This window comes from Notechis scutatus, chromosome Z, assembly GCF_049901735.1.
Source record: "Notechis scutatus isolate UNSWTSFEM ecotype Mainland chromosome Z, rNotScu1.2, whole genome shotgun sequence".
In the NCBI taxonomy this organism is placed as follows: Eukaryota; Metazoa; Chordata; class Lepidosauria; order Squamata; family Elapidae; genus Notechis; species Notechis scutatus.
The window spans coordinates 108,363,654-108,380,974 of NC_142025.1; positions in this window are offsets into that span (position 1 = coordinate 108,363,654).

Here is a 17,321-nt window from a genome sequence, read left to right on the forward strand (position 1 = left end):
AAATAAGCATAAAGCAATGGTGCATTAGACAGAAAATATAATGCCACAAATCAGCTGTTTAAACTTGGTATAGAGCAGAGAATTAAATTTTATTTCTAAATTCAGAATTTTATACTGCATCTGGAAATCTGTTGCTATTGGATTATTATCAGTTGCATGGAACTAAGTTTCAAGCTCTGGATGAATGCTAATAAAGTAGTTCTGAAAAGCTCTGTCCCATCGTCACAGTCATACTCTCAAACTGAACCTTGAGAAATGCAATCTAATTCTGTGTAATACCCATACATTAGCAATTTGAATGCTGTATTATTAGCTGCTATTCAAAAATGTAAACGATTCTTCCATCTTGTATGCATATTTCCCAGTTGTTGCAGAGGGGGTGAACTAGCTCGGGGTTTTCCTGGAGGTTTGAAAGTTTCCAAAATACTTTTAAAACATTGCTTGGTCAAAAAAAAACTTGGTTTGGCATTTAGTGGCTGAGGTTAAACTGATATCGTGCTAATAGAAAGTTTTCTACTTTATTTTTCAACTGTTGCTATCTGCCTGGATCTTTTCAATAGGGCTACTATATACATTAAATTAAATAAATATTAACCAAAATTGAAGAAACGTCTTTTCATATTTCTGTAGTGTGTGTTTGCCATTAGGGTCACAAGGTGAACAGTCCTTTTTTCTTTTCCTATCCCTTAATTACTGAAAAATACTGTAGTTCCATCATAGACCTTCCTCAACCACATAAAATGCACCAAACTAAACCTTCCATTTAGTTCAGGCAGATTAACTCGATCATGACATGGAATGTGTGACAGTCCAGTGGGCTGTTTGTTGATCCATCAGTAGCTGAGGTCACTGCAAAGTTTTTCAATTAGCCATTAAATGATCTGCACAGTGTGTCACCCTGACAGCTGCTTTGACCTGGGTTGGGTGTTGTTGCAGAGTGGGTGAACTAGCTCAGGAGGGTAACTGAAGTTCTGTTCCTAGTGTTGTAATCACATCTAATATGATGTTTCCCTGTCAACATTTAAAACATGCATATGGGGAAGCAAGCCCAGAAATAGTCAAAGATGCACATCTTAATAACAGACAGATCTTAATAACAGAGCCCTAGGAAATTTCCCTGCATGCAATTTTTCAGAATGAACTTCTATTTATGTTAATGAGTCATGGTCACTATGACTTTGGGATGGATTGCTACAAGGTACAGCAAAAAATTAAATACTATTTTATAAAACACCAACACTTTTTAAATGTTCCAGGAATTTCACAAAGTAACTCTCTGTTGCAATAAGAATAGAGTCTTGCTGGTGGGGGAGGTTCCCACTTTTTTCACTGCCAGTGCATGCCCCAAACACTTATGTCCATTTTTTCAGCTCCTTGTTTTGGGGCCTTCTATTTCCTTATCAAAGAGGTTCAGGGTTATTGATCAATGGTTGACTTAAGTATGCACTCTGTGATCACTACATGGATATTACATGAATTACCAGATTATTATTATCTTTTATTCATTAAACATGAAACTGAACATTTAAAACTTACCACACATATAATTGACTGGTGCTAATGGTTGATACAAATTGCTGTCAGCATCCTAGGTATCAACCAAGTATTTTCTTAAGATGTATAATGTTCCAAGTGCAGTTATGTTGGTGTTATTGCAGGAAGCTGCAATTTCCTGATGTATTTTATAAAATTCTTGGACATGGTACCAAGTTCCCCGATGACAATGGGTATCACTGTTATATGTTTCATCCGTAATTGCATAGTTTTGATGGGCAGGTCACAATATTTTGTGATTTTTTTCCAGTTCTTTTTTTTTTTACTCTGCCGTTTCCTGGTACAGTAATATCAATAAATTGTACACTTCGGTTTTCAGCAACTGTGATATCTGGTGTGTTGTGTTCCAAATGACAATCTATCTGTATTCTAAAGTACTACAAGATCTTCACCTTTTCATTTTTGACAAGTTTTTCCACTTTAAGTTCCCTTGACTTTTTGGATAGAGGTAAGTTGTATTTTTTACATAATGACCAGTGGATTAACTGAGCAACTCTGTCATATCTAGCTTTTTGATCAGTTTGCACAATTTTGCTGCATTCACATATTAAATATGAAACAGTTTCAACTTTGTTATTGCAATATCAGCAGTTTGGATTGTCAGTGTTTTTTGTATCTTCACTTTCATTTGTACTGCTTTGTTCTTGAGCAGCAAGGATTAAACCTTCTGTTTCTTTGATGGTTCCCATCTTATGCCATACCCATGTGAAATTATCACATTTTTCTTCAATGTTTTTCAAATGCTGTCCATGCAAAACTTTGGTTTTCTATACATTCAATTTATCATCTAGTTGTTTCTCCTTATATTCTGCTTTTTTCCTGTTGTTTTTATAATGTTCTTCGTTTTCATAGCCTGCAGCAATTTTTCTGTACATAATCTATACATACAATTCACATAGTCATTCAAACTTCATTTTTCTTCTACAATTTGATGGATTTGCAATAGCCCTCTGCCCCCTATTCTTCTTGGCAGATACAACCAGTCGATCTCACTTTGTGGATGTAAAGCGTGGTACATATTCAAAAGTTTGGGCATTTTCCAGGCCAAGTTTTCCAATTCAGCCAAAGTTCAATTAATGATTACAGCTGGGTAGCGTATCACTGGAACTGCCAATGTACTAATAGCTTTAATTATTTTTCCAACATTCAGCTTTTATTTTTATATTTTATAGGCCATCCTAATGTATTCCTTTTGCATTGACTCTTTGACTTTTCCATTCAAGATGTTATCTGCTTCCAATGTGTCTAGGTATTTGTAACCTTTGCTAATGCTTTCACAATTCTTCCATTTCCCAGTTCTATTCCTTCTATTTTTTTCAATTTTTCTCACTGCATGAATAATATAGCACATTTTTCAAGTCCAAAGTTAATTTTGATGTCATTGCTGAACAGTTGAACTGTGCTGAATATTGATTTAAGTTCAATGGAGATTATTTATCATGCCATGCTGGCTTCAGATTTGATAGCTCAGTTTTGTATTTTGTAAAATTATTGTCAGTGGGATTAATGAGATGTTGAACAGTAGTGGCGAAAGTCCCGTTGGGAAATTCTTCATCTGATGTTGGCTTCACCAATGTTCTCCTCATTTGCTGTTAGAACTGCTTTCCATTTTTGCATATTTGCTTTTAAAAATGTACAAGTATTGTACATTTCTTGATGATTCTTGATGTAAAAAGTTTTACAGACAGGCATTAGTCCAGTGGGGTAATGAGTGAAATGCCTTTTTGTAATCAATCCACACTGTATTTAAATTCATTTTTCTTCGTTTTGCATTTTTTAGTACCATTTTGTCAGTTGAACTTTTGTTTCTCTTTATTTTTTATAATTTCCTTTTTGTTCTACCGGATACAAACTGTTTTCCATCAGACGATTCAATACTGAATTTGCCAGTATTCTTGTAAAAAGTTTGAACTTTGTTGGCAGACAAGTAATTGGGCAGTAATTGCTTAGTTCTGTGCCCTTTTCTGGATCTTTCATTCATGTTCGGCCAGCTGTTAACCATTCCTCACTTGTTGCGTTTTGAAGCATTTCATCAAATTGAGTGGCCATGCAATGATGGAGGCTGGTCAGGTGTTTTAGCCAGTATCCAGGCAGTTCGTCCAGGCCAGGTGCACTCCAGTTCTTGACTTGTTTTGCAGCCATAGCAGTTGTAATTACAATATTCTCCATTTTGTTTTGTGCTGCTTGTTTTTTAATATCTTTGATCCAGGAGGCATTTATTGTTTTCCATTGGGTGTTCCCACAGTTCTCTCCAAAACTTCAAAGTTTTTTCTTTACATAGGTGAACATTAGTTTGGAGTTGATTTTCATCAAGTGACTGATAGAAGAAGTGCTGGTTTCTTCTGAACTGGACATTTTCATGATATTACTTTATTCATCCTTCATATATTTCTATTTTCTTTGCTGTTGCTATTACACACTGTTTTAGTTCTTCCATGATTTCTGTTATTGTTTTTTCCTCCAGGTTTTATTTTTTGCATAAACTATTTTTCAGCTTTTCATTCTTTAGTTTTCTTTCTTTCAAGTATTTCAAATTGCTGACATCTCCTCATAGTTCTTTCAAGTCAAATTTTCTACTTTGGTGTTTCAGTAATTTCTTTTTTGGCATTTTATAACCTAATTCTGCAGTTATAACAGCAGCTGTGCTGTACATTAATTGGTTTGTTTCACATAGTGTATCAAATGGGATGGAAGTTAAAATATTGTTTATGGCAGTTAGTAGATTGTTCACTCATTTGCTATGCTCTTTGCAAATGGCAGACAGTCTTTTTCTTTCTATGTTTGCTTTGATGTGCTTTTCAATCTGTTCTTTCAGCATTTTCACTAGAACACTTAGCTCTACACTTTTGAGTTGCTTTTAATTAACTGTTGTTCAGTTACATCACTTTCCAGGTGTTTTTCCTTCCATCATTGCATCATTATTTTTTGAAATCTCTTTGTTGTTGCTTCTGCCTGGTAGTAACATTTGATGATTTCTCATTAAATGATTTCATTATTGTTATTGTTATTATTATTAATCACACAGTCAACCAGATGTTCAGACTGGGTTTGGCATTTTTGTCTATCTACTGAGTCCTTACCAAGGACCTGGGATAGGCAAATCTGGATGTTTCATGATGTTACAGATATGGGCCACAGGATGGAAGCTGTTCCAAGTAAAGCTGCCTTCTGCAATTGACTGATGGCAAATTTGTCAATGCCTATGGTGTTCAAGTGGTGCTCCAGTTGTTGTTGTTTTTGTTATTTTATTTCATGGCATCAAAAACATTTTGGATATGAGAATCTAATACTCGTGACAGGCAAAAAGGAAACCAGTACATATAACACAAACTGAAGGCCAATAATTTCTTTTTAGTGCCTTAGTTTGGTTAATAGGTTTCATTCAAAAAATAGGTAATAGGCTCTATTACCAGTTTGCATGGAGGTGGCTGGTAATGATGCAAAACTAATTGTAATGTTGCTTTCAAGCAAGGGATGGGATTCAAATTTTTTAACAACCAGTTCTGTGGGCGTGGCTTAGTTGGTGGTCATGTAACTGGGTGGACATGGCTTGGTGGTCATGTTATTGGCTGGGCATGGCCAACTCAATATCATTGAGGCACACATCTCCTCGCCTGGCCTCTCATGACTGTGGGGATGCTGCAACAGTCGTAAGTGTGAAAAATGGTCATAAGTCACTTTTTTCAGTGCCATTGTAACTTTGAATGGTCCCTCCACACAAGCAAAGTACCAGCAAAGGAGGGGGGAAAAAACTCCAGAGAAGTTCCTGAGACAGGAAGTCTAATCCTGCCAAGAATATAATAAGGGTTAATGGAGGGGCAGTTTCTGTAAGCAACACCAGAATGTTTCCTTCCTGCCTTTTTTACAGGATTAGGCCAATAATTTCTTCTAACAAACGGTTCTCCGAACTGCTTAGAATGTTAACAACCGGTTCTAGCGAATAGGTGCGAACTGGTAGAATCCCACCCCTGCTTTCAAGCTTATTATTATGGTTATTCTGCTTTACAACTGGAAAAGTGTATTTATTAAATTTATTTTATTCATTAATTTGTTTATGTCCCCCATTTCCTATGCAAAGTTCGGAACTATTCAGCTTGTTTGACCTAAGTAGAACTAGGCTAAAGTTTTGCTTTGGGAAAAGTTATGGATGGCAGTGATCATTAATATCTAGTGCTTTTAAGACTTTGTATGAAAATATCGGGACAACTGAATTTCCAAAAAGGTGAGACTGATCTATAAAATGTTTTTCCTCAGCCTATTTTCTCCTCAGATGAATTGGATCTGCAAATTTAAAATTATCAGAAAGAGTATGGAGTGTTGGGGAAAACCTGAAATAAAGCAGAGGAGGAGGAGGAGGAGAAGGAGGAGGAGGAGGAGGAGGAGGAGGAGGAGAAGGAGGAGAAGGAGGAGGAGAAGGAGGAGGAGATTTGGTCAACAGAGATTTGGTCAATTTCTCTGCATAAGAGGGTGAGCCCATTTATTGGTGTACCTGTACAGATTTCCCTTGTTGCAGGAGAGGAAATGACATTGCAATAATTTAGATACTGGGCGGTTGTTATATCTGGCAAGGATTCATTACTGTGGAATATAGCATGTTTTCTTTTTCTTGCTGGCCTTGCTCAAGGGGAACATTATAAAATGTTAGCATAACTCCAATAAAGTTCTAGACAGGGAAAATCTAGTTACTGGTTTAAATCTGTGCAGGGTCAGGCTGTATTATGCAAAGCAGTCTCTTTGTATGCCAAGTATCTAATGGAGGTTTCCTATCCCCAGATTTCTCACTGTGAATTCTATATGTAGATAACTCGTGACCACAGAGGTATTTCAGCGTGCTGTGAAATCTGAGTTGTGTTCTTACAGTATGGAATTTGCATACTAGTGGACATAAGGTGTGACCAAGTACAGAATTACACACGTCCTATGTTTGCCCATGGCAATATAGGTGGCAGTATTATCAATGTAATGTAGATATTAATTTTTTAATCCTTCTTCCCCAATTTAAATTAACAACACAGCTCCTGCTGAAGATCTGGATGTGTTATAAATTGTTTTGTCAAAGGAATATGATCATGTCTGTAAACTGATGAACTGTACTCTACAAAATCAATAGCCATTTGTTACTTCAACTATTAGAAGTTTGTTGTCTTTAAATATCATTCTTAAGGAAGACGAGCGAGGGAGTGGTCCTGCTTAATGGATTTTAGATCTGATTGGTCCTTGGATCTAATCTAGCAAAGTTTCTGTTAATTTTTAAAAAATGCACATATCTCTTGTGCCATCTACATTCAATGTTTCTATTTGCCTGTGTTGACTGCTCCAGTAATATATCTTTGCCAATGGAAAATCAGTGGAGTTGCAATTGCATGAACATCCTATTTGCAACACATCTGGTGATATGTTAGTAGAGTTATACAAAATCCTAAGTTATTTATGCACAATAAACAGTGGTGTGATTCAATTAGCGTAACAACCAGCTTGGTGGTCGCGTGCTTTGCATGCAGGTGATCATCCTTTAAAAAAAATCCCATTTTCAGCTATAATACTTACCTTCTACTACAGCCCCAGTGAGTAAAACAGAGCAAAACCGCTCTGCCACGCGAATCAACTGTACTCCAAAACAAGGAAATAAAGCACAGGAAAGAGCAGAGGCTGGTGGGTGGGATCAAATGATCACCGGAACTACTGGTTCATCCAACCAATCAGAACCAGTAGAATCCCACCCCTGACAAAAAGATACCTAAACCAAAATAGATATTTTTGTTTGCTCAGTTTTTCCTTCCTTCCTTCTTTCCTTCCTTCCTTCCTTCCTTCCTTTCCTTCTTTCCCTTCCTCCTGTCTACATTTCAGTTAAATTTTTGTTCAAGATCTTAGAAAGAAGTAAATTCCTTGTCATTTATTTCAATAACTGACAGAATTGAACACAGCACCTTATAATTCACAAGTGAAAAGTAAATAATATTTTTAAAAACTGCTTTGCTGAAAATGTAACTCATAGCAGAAGGACAACTTTTTAGGAAACTATTTCCACAACTTTGGGATGATTCAATATTTCAAATTCAGATTAAGCAATAGATAAGTATCTCTGAACTATAATTTTAAAGATATTTAATTGTGGTTTCTTAAAGATATGTAATACTGATATGTGAGTTATCATGATTGTGTTGCATTAATAAATTATTTCCTTGGAATATTAGGTAGAATTATGACTGCTTTATTGTCCATCTTTCTCTAAATAATTCAGTTTAATCTAAATTGTTGAATATATTCTAATGAAATGAAAATAAATTAATTAAGGAAGAGTTTTCTGTGACAGATAATTAATTTAGCAATCTATTCATAGAGAGATATTAATAGCCAGATATTAATGTCACGTTTTAAATGTAGTATTAGTATCATCGAATGGTATGAAGCCATAAAGGATAGCTTTTTAAAGTGGCCTCTTGTATTTTGGACCAGATTCTCAAGTTCACTCCAGAAAGGGTAAGCATAGCATCTTCCTTTTAAAGCATTCTGAAGCTGTCTCTTACCTCCTGCTGACAATAAATCACCAGCACACACAATAAAGTGCTCCCTTCCACCTACCCCCTTCCCATCTCATCCTCTTCTCTCCCAGCAGGTGGTAAGAGGATGAGAAGAACTGCAGGGATGACCTAATGACTCTCTTTAGGTTCCTTTCTGTAATTTCCAGCTCTTGTGTATAGCCAGCTGCTGCTATTTCCAACTGAAAGTGCCTCTTGCCCTCTGAGGTCATCTCTTTCGAGTCATTGTTGTGGAATTTCCTGGCTTTCCTCCCAAGCTCTTGGCTTCTGTAATCCTACCAACACCGGCGATTTGGGCTTCAGTACAGCAGGATACAGGATTCTCAGCTCCATATATATCCACCTCTTAGGCCTTCTAGTTGGGGTAGCCTTTAACACTATATGTTCTTTGTGTAGATGGGCCTTCATTTGTCATTCTCATTTCTTTTTTTAAAAAAAATAGGTTTTTAGAAAGGAATGTGCAAATTTTCAGTTAGATATAACTAGGGACAATAAAATAGGTGTCAGAAAAAGGGTGATATGTTGAAATAGCAACTGGAACAATTCCTTCACTTTCTACTTCAGGCTATGCTTTATATGGTTATTATCTAACAAAACTGGTTATTATCCAATAACAAAACTGAAGACTGGGTTGGACAAAGCTGTGGAAAGGTTTTCCGAAGTGGACAGGCAAAGTATTATTACCAGTTTTACCAGCCCAAGTAAATGTATCTGATATACTAAATTTAATTTGCTTCTACTTGATTTAATATAGTTAATATTACATCTCATCTATTTAACAATTTGGTCATTACTTCCCCACAAAGATTACATTTTGGAAGCAACTTTTGGTGCAGTGTTGGCATTTTATGAAATCACATTTGGCTTCTACAAGACATGTAATCCTGCATTATGTAATGGCAGTTCATTATGAGCAGATAAATCTATGAGGGAGAGGGAGGGAGGGGGAGGGAGGAAGAAAGATAATCCTGCTTTCTTTTTTTGAATTAACAATTCTGAACCATACTAAATAAGATCAATTCTGCTAGTTAAAGAACAAAACAACACTGAAGTAACAGACATTAGTTTATCAACACAACTATTTTCAACAATAAATCAAAGCACAGCAAATATTTATTTCTATTTTTATTACACCGAAGAATACAAATATTATCTACAATTAATATAAAACATATACTCACTAGCAAAATGTGTGTGGGTGTATACACACACACAAACATGCACGCGTATATTTACGTATTTACATATTATTTTTTTAACAAAATGATAAAAATTAATACAAACTAATATAAACTAAAAAAGAAAAAAGAAAAAGAAAGTAATCAAAGAAAAAAGAGGAAAAACAGAAAAGAAAGAAAAAAGATATAGAGAAGTAGTTTATATTCTTCATAGCAGTTATAAGTAAAAAATAAGTTCTCTATTACTCTTCTTTCTATACTCTGTCCTATTTTTAGGATATAGGATAGATTTATTTGTATCTAAAATTTGTACACAGAAAGCCACAATACAACATTGCCAATACACAATGGCAAAAGGGGTTATCTCCACTAGGTAAGATAGAAACAATGTTGATACTTTTCAACTTTTGTCTTCAATAATACCATGGACAGCCATGAAAATATAAACAAATAGATCATAGAAAATTATCAGCCTGAAGTTCTCATGCAGGCACCAATGATCAGACTCAAAAGATCAGACCGTACTTGAGTCTGGAGAAGTCTAATGCTGGGCAAAAATGGAAGGTAAGAGAAAGTATGTGGGGTTTTTCACATTTTTAGTAATTATTATTTTTATGTAAGTTTTGTTTTATTAATTGTGGTAATCTGCCTTGGACCACTTTTTAAACTGAGACAGACTTAAAATAACATTATTGTCACTTTGAATGTACACTAATCATCATACATTAAAATGAAATTTCGTTACATACAGCTCTCAAAGGGTCTCCACCTCCAATATGCACTACATAAACATGCCTACATAAATAAATAAATAAATAAATAAATACAAAATTATACGTATATCCACAATCTCTGTATATGACACAGAGAAACATCAGTCTAATTCATATGTACACATGAACATGGCTGGCGAAACAAATGAGTTATGAGTTTACCAGACACATAGCATATGGAACAAAACTGTTACAGAATCTGATAGTCCTGCTAAAAATACTTCAAAACCTATATGTAAAACCAAAATGCCAACTGGCTCTCCCTGTTTATATATATTTTTAATTTAGGTACAGCAGTCTATATATTTGCCAATTTCATCAGAACAGGAAAAACTATGTTTTTGTGGAACCTTTTCCATTTTATAAATTGAAATCAGTTGTATATCTTTGAAGTTACTATTCATTGCAGCTAATATTTTCAAGATAGAGAGGAGTTAGTGTGACAAAAATAAGAATAAGATTGTATCATTTTGTAAGTCATGGGTTTATAATTGTCCCCCCCCAACAATAAATCTGTATTAAGTTGGGCTGAGATAGACCAACTGGCCTAAAACCCCTTGTGAACATCCATGGCAGGTAAATAGAAATTTGATTTTACTATCTGAGTTGTACATCTTAACTATTCTACCATGTTCACTCTTCACTTGAGTCTGTATCTCTGAATTGTGATGCAAGGACCAAAATATAATATACTTTTTAAGTCATATGTGTGGCTATTGCTGAGTTTCAATTCTGGTACATGTTAATGACTTACTAAGTGTGCTAAATGATGGTTTTTCATGCTTGAAACTCTTGTTGGAAGTTAAAACCCACCCTTTCCTAGGAAAATGAAATATTTTAGGATATACAAAAAAGGCAGAATATTTTCCCTAAAAAGAAAAACTCAAAAAGGCAGAAACTCAGCCCTCCCACCTTTGCTAATGGACCATTACTCTGGCCTGAGCCAGTCTATTTTACATTACAAAGATCTACTCCAGGTAGAGCTATAATAGGAATTGCCCAAAGTCCTTTCATTACATCTTCATCCAGCAAGGCTCAACTAAGCCTGGGACTCAGGATAGCCTACAGAGTTGCCCCTGCATGGCCCCACGGGAGTCAGATAACCAACCCGAATACAAGCTCAAATTCAAATCCCAACAGAGGATATAAAATCTAGGCACTCTCAGCATCTTTCCCCATTTTTCTTCTTTTCCTTCACCCAACATCTTGAAGTATGTGATCGTCCTTTTCACTTTGGAGCTTCAAGCCATGTGGTCCTGTCCATCATTAACCCATCTTTCCACACAGCTTCCATGTTTCCAGTGTCTTTTCCCCCACTTGGAACTGAACCAAGAAGGATAATTTTTCCAACTCTCTAAGCCTCAAGTAACGTTTTTGTCTACTTCACTTTTTTTCCTTAATAAAATGTAATGGTAAGAAAATAGATGAAAAAACTGGATGGAAAATAAAGGAGGACAGTAAGCTGAAGTTAAAACTCTCCTAGAAAGCATAACATGCTTTTGAGTAAGCCAACACTAGATTTAGAGTATTCCTATTCCCATACAATTGTATGAATGAAGCAGCAATCAGATGTTGAATTTATGTTTGCTAACATACTTTAAAAAGTTGTCATGCCATTTTGTGCCAGATGAGGGCAGTAAGTATTTTCATACAGTACACTATCTTATTTACAGCACATATTCCAACCTTCAAAAAAAGGAAAGAAAGGAAAGGAAAGGAAAGGAAGGGAAAGGAAAGGGCAGTTAGGATGATGTTTACCAAAAAAAAGTATATTAAAGCAACAAGCTAAAAGTAATATGTCTAAATGCAAGATAAGAATTATGTCAAAAAGAGGCAAGTGATGGAATAGTGCCTGTAATTTAAGACATAAAGCAGGATCTCCACAGGAATTCCTTTTCCTGATATTGTGATGGCAATTTCTTCAGAGTACTATTACTTAAGATATAGAATAAGAACATTTCCATTGTTTCAGAATCATCTATGTACCTACTATCAGTTGGGTGAGATTGCCTGAGAAAGAAAGAAGAAAGAAAGAAAGAAAGAAAGAAAGAAAGAAAGAAAGAAAGAAAAAAAGAAAGAAAGAAAGAAAGAAAGAAAGAAAGAAAGAAAGAAAGAAAGAAAGAAAGAAAAAAAAAGAAAAAAAAGAAAGAAAGAAAGAAAGAAAGAAAGAAAGAAGATAACAGATAATCAGAGTTGGAAGGGATCTTATAGGTCATCTAGTCCAACTCCCACCCAAGCGGGAGACCCTATACCATTTCTGACAAATGGTAGTCCAATCTCTTCTTGAAAGTCTCAAGTAATGATGCTCCCACAACTTCAGAGGGCAAGCTGTTCCACTGGTTGATTGTTCTCACTGCCAGAAAGTTTCTCCTTATTTCCAGGTTAAATCTCTCCTTGTTCAGTTTCCATCCATTATTCCTTGTTTGGCCTACAGGTGCTTTGGAAAATAGCTTGACCCTCTCCTCTCTGTGGCAGCCCCTCAAATATTGGAAGACCGCTATCATGTCTCCCCTGGTCCTTCTCTTCACTGGACTAGCAATGCCCAGTTCCTGTAACCATTCTTCATATGTTTTAGTCTCCAGTCCCCTAATCATCTTGATTGCTCTTCTCTGTACTTTTTCTAGAATCTCAACCATCTTTTTTATGATGTGGTGAACAAAACTGGATGCAATACTCTAGGTGTGGTGAAAGAAAGAAAGAAAGAAAGAAAGAAAGAAAGAAAGAAAGAAAGAAAGAAAGAAAGAAAGAAAGAAAGAAAGAAGGAAGGAAGGAAGGAAGGAAGGAAGGAAGGAAGGAAGGAAGGAAGGAAGGAAGGAAGGAAGGAAAAGAAAATCTACAAACTTGTATGATCTACTCCACACTGATGAATATCAGTGATTTTTTTAAAAATAATGCATTAATTAAATCATCCTGATTTCTGGGTTCATATAGACAAACCTTAACAGCTACCTCACTTGGCTTCTTCTTTTTTTCACAGGAGCAAAAATGGAATGCAACACAATAATAACATGTATCTGCATCTAAAATGGAAACTTTTGGGTGGAAAATTGCCAGTATGTGAAGCTCCCTCAATGAATCCAGCATAATGTCTGTTATGTTAAAATGGAGAGGTGTGAATCAAAAACTGATTTTGACTTCTGGCAACTGCCCTTGCAAAAGATTTCAAAAATGGTTTTCCATTGCCTCCTTTCTAGGGTTGAGAGTGAGTGACTGGCTTGAGGTCATCCAGTTGCCTTTGTGAAGAAGTAAAGAAGACCTGTAAGTCAAAGAGAAGCTATATCTTCTCAAAATATCAAATTCCTTTTGTGGCCAAATTTCTTCTGTGTATCTTACGATCTAGCATATCTGCACTGAACTAAAATAGAACAAAAAAAAGTCATAACTTATATTGTCATCTTCCATTTGATCTCCTTTGCTTTCATTTTTTCTTCTTTCCAGGCAAAATATATGATGTGAAGATGTGAGTTTTTTTATTGCAAGTGCTAAAATTGACTAACTGAAAGGCAATTTAGATAAAGATTGGTTTGCTAAATAAAGTATTGAAAAGAAAAATGGCCAAGCATGCAATTTGAGTATCATGATTAAGAGAGGAAAAGTATTCTTAACTGGTTTTGACTTCTTTTCTCGCTCACTTTTTAAAAACTAAAATTATCCAAATTACCAAATTATATAAATGTTTAGTGATCTCTGTGGATCTAGATTTCACATTGCACAGATAAGCTTTATCAAGAGTTTTACAAAATAAATAAGTGTAATAAATAAATAGAAAGCCAGAACAAATATGTGTTTCCCAGATGCATATTATGCATCCTTTGGATCCCAGACAATTGTAATTAATTTCTTTATTACCGGTAATTGCAATTAATTCAACTTATCATATGCTTTTACTTTGCAGGATTGCGCTTGTAAGACTTACTAAATGATTTGCAGGTTTGCTACTGTTATGGAGAAGCTAAGGTTAGGCTATAAGGGTCCTCTTCTGAGGGTCTTAAGGAGCTGTTGGTATGCTAAAACTTTGTAAGGAGTGAGTTATCTAAATATGCCTGTATTTATGCCTTTGCTGCTGATGACAGTCCCAGGATGAGATAGTAGCTCATCATTCGACATTCATTAGCTCATATTATATTTCAAAAAAGTTCCAGAAAGTTTAGAGCTTCTGTTCTCTTTAGATCAGCAGGCTGGGGGATTCCAGGCATTGAACTTCACACAGCTTAAAGTGGCTGGATTTGAGAAACCCTGCTTTAGATCAAGGATAGACAATTGATGTTGGCTTAAGAATCAAACTTCATTTCATTCAGCAAGCCTATAACTACACTTCAAAAGCAGGTGCAAGTTTGTGTTTGTAAATATTGTGCCTGTGTGTGTGTGTGTGTGTGTGTGTGTGTGTGTGTTGTTTTTTGTAGTTATGCAAAATTGTTCCCAAGGCTGAAGCTTTTTCCTTTATTATTAGAGAGGATACCAACAATTTTTTCCCAGTGTTTTTGCTCCCTCTATGGTGATATCCCTTTACTTGGTTCATCCTGAACCAAGAATTGGTATTATGGTAACTGGTGCCTAATATGGAACAGACAGTTCCTCCCTTCCTGAAAACCTTGATTGCAAAACTGAGAGTTTATGGTAGACAAAGTTATTGTGGATAATATTATGGAAAGTCTTTATAACATCCATAAGACCTTCTTTGTGATCAGCTGTCATGTCCTGGCCAGTTTCTATCCTCTTTTAAGAGGAATCTGATCACGTACTGTCTTTTGGCTGAACAAGAGGACACAATGCTCCTGATGTTAATAAAACATGATACAAGCTCTCAACCTGTCATCATCCAGCCAAGCTAGTAAAGAGGAAGACTTATCTAAAGTCTAAAGATCCAGGGCCCCAAATTTTCATTTGAAAGAATTTGATGGACAGTATCAGGGAACATGGTGTTAAGAATCAAGAGATTTAAGTATTTTATGTTCTGAGACCATGATATGAGTTTATAATGTATGGATTCTTTTATCACTAAGCACAAGAAGATGAAGTTTCAGGGGATGCATATTTCAGACCTGAGTTTGTCAAACACATTATTTTCAGATGAGTGAGATTGTGGAAAAGGTACTGAGTATCAATTACTGAAAAAAACTTTCAGTACATATGTGAGATTATTAACAATTAGTGTCCTTAGATCTGATGTGTGGGAAAGGTTGAGGCTCCTCTACTGTGGATTTCCCATTAATCCTATGCTTAGAAGACAATGGAGATTTTCCAGAAGAGGGAAATTATGAAAAAAAAAACTTTTAAATTTTTTACAGAAAAATGCAGTACTGGCAAAATGTAGCAAATAAAATTCTTTAATTTAGGAAAAAAGAGTAGTCTACATAAATCTACAAGTAGGCTAAACTAGTATGATTTGAAATAGCTGATGCTCCAAATGAGTGATATTTGTCTCCTAATTTAGACTCTTCAGTTGACTTGTTCTAGAAAAGCTGGTACTGGATTCTCTCAGTTGGTGAGCTAGTGTATCTCCAAGCATGGAATACAAAAAAAAGGTATTTTTTCTAGAGTGAGTTTAATCTATTATTAAATTATTTTTAAAAATAGTACTGCTAAAAAAACCAATTAAAAGTCTAATAGAGAAAATACACCTAACAAACAAAACGGAAGTTACACCCTTTTCTTCACTGTCATGTGGGCACAACCAGGGTGAAATCCAGTTATCTCTTTTCATAATCTCATCAACACAGATTTACCTTATCTTTCCTGCCCCCAGACAAAGCTGTCTGAAATCCCATCAAACCAAGGTGCAGAAGCCTGCTCACCAGCTCAGAGTATAACCAAGGGCAGGCTCCTTGTAAGAAAATTGCTACATAGAGAACCTCCAACCCCCCTCCTCCACCAACTGATGACTTCAACATTCCATCTACCTCACAATGAACTTTCTCAGCTCATCTGCCCTCCTTAAAGGTCAATTTGCTAAAAAATAAATAACTAAAAAGAAGTAACCTCAGATACACTGGCAAAGTCCTGCCTAATTTCCCTAAACTAGCCAGCAAATCAATCCCAAGATTCCTGCCTTGCAGCATTTACTTCCCAACTTCTTCCTTTTCTCCTCCTTCCCTTATGCATTTCCTCTTTTCAATAGTAATGGCACCTTCCCCACACTTGTCCTCTAAGCCCATTCTTTTGACTGTAGACATTAGTAGATAATAATATCTATCACTAAAGGCCTTCTATATTCATATAAGTGAATCATAACATAAATGGTAGGGGTGGCATTTTAAATTAAAGATTCTGAGAGATTTAATCTTCACAGCACTGCTGTTCCTCTGTATAGCCAAGTAGCCAGAAAATATTGCCTCTGTGAGTGTTAAGGCCAAAAATGATGCATTTGGTTCTGGATTTGCATGTTCTGCATATCCTAGCAACTGTAGCTTGTAAATCATAATTTGTGGTTCAGAATAGGTGCAAAAATTATGGTACTAGGGTCAATCTTTAACAATCTGACTGCATGTGAGAGATTTAATTATAGATTCCTCATTTTAAAAAAAAATTTAAACCTGGAAATCAGTTGAACTGTCAGGTAAAATGAGTTATTGCAAGAGTGTGTATATTAAATCTGGTCAGGAAAAAAATTATCATGGCATTCTGATGACTGCACTCATCCATGCACATATCCATCATATCCATTCAATTGTCTTGGCAACAATATTGAAGTGATTTAATACTGTTTTTTCCCTAGAGTTAATAAATCTCTCATCCAATCTCTGTTTAGTTTTTTCAGGATAACCCAAGGTCAGCTATGTGTTGTCACCTGCTGTGACAATTAATTTATCAAAGAACAGCACTTATGTTAGTACTCAGTTAAAATTTTGTCTTGTTTCTTTTTGATATCTCCTTTACTGTCTGATTTTTGATGTGTCAATATATCATGACATCCCTTGTCTCAAAGTAAAGGGAAAGTGTGAAAGCTCCTACAGTGCATTCTTTCCATGGTGTCCTTTGTTGGAGGACAGTATTGTGTGTGTGTTACATGATAAAAAAAGAAGGGTGACACAGACCAGACTAGCTGCCCAAACTGCATTCTGGATAAACTTCTGAAATAATTCTAAACAGCACTTATCATTGCTTGGAATATTGCTGGGAAATAAGAAGGAATTGCAAGTGTGTAGTATTTTTAAAGAACAAATTTGGCTGCTATTCCAGCAGAAAAAGAGCAAAAGGTCTCCAATATATATACTATATATACTATATTGTGTGTGTGTGCATGACAATTAACTGTTTTATTAACTTATTTATTGGTC